Below are 582 nucleotides of genomic sequence, written 5' to 3'. Positions count from 1 at the left end.
AATAATAATGTGAAATGATGAACCAAATGCCCTAATTAGACCGTCTACTAAACAAAATACAAGAACCTACCTATTCAAATTAAGAATAATAATAATGATACCCTATTCAGATTGACACAAAGGGACTAGGTACTCATAAGCCTAGTAAGTATAAAATCTAGGAACTCATGTTTCGCACATTGCATAATTAACCATACCAGGCGTTCGTACAAAATATTGCTCAGCCATGAAGAGCCATGACTTGTATTTATTGCAAAGGGCTATTCAGATTGACACAAAGGGACTAGGTACTCATAAGCCTAGTAAGTATAAAATCTAGGAACTCATGTTTCGCACATTGCATAATTAGAAACAATACTAGGCGTTCGTACAAAATATTGCTCAGCCATGAAAAAGTCTTGTAAAAGTCTACAGTCCGAATGAGGCATTTGTTCTTAAATATAAATTGGTAACCAAGATTCGTTTTTAAATCTACTAAATACCTAGGTACTTTTAAAAGAATCAGTTATTTTGTAAATTTCAGTCCTTCATTAAGATTTTGTATAGCTGTTGTATAGCTAGTTTTGGTGTTTTTCTTTTTTG

This window comes from Diaphorina citri, unplaced genomic scaffold (genome assembly GCF_000475195.1).
Source record: "Diaphorina citri unplaced genomic scaffold, Diaci psyllid genome assembly version 1.1 scaffold2286, whole genome shotgun sequence".
Classification (NCBI taxonomy): domain Eukaryota; kingdom Metazoa; phylum Arthropoda; class Insecta; order Hemiptera; family Psyllidae; genus Diaphorina; species Diaphorina citri.
This window is presented reverse-complemented; position numbering follows the sequence as displayed.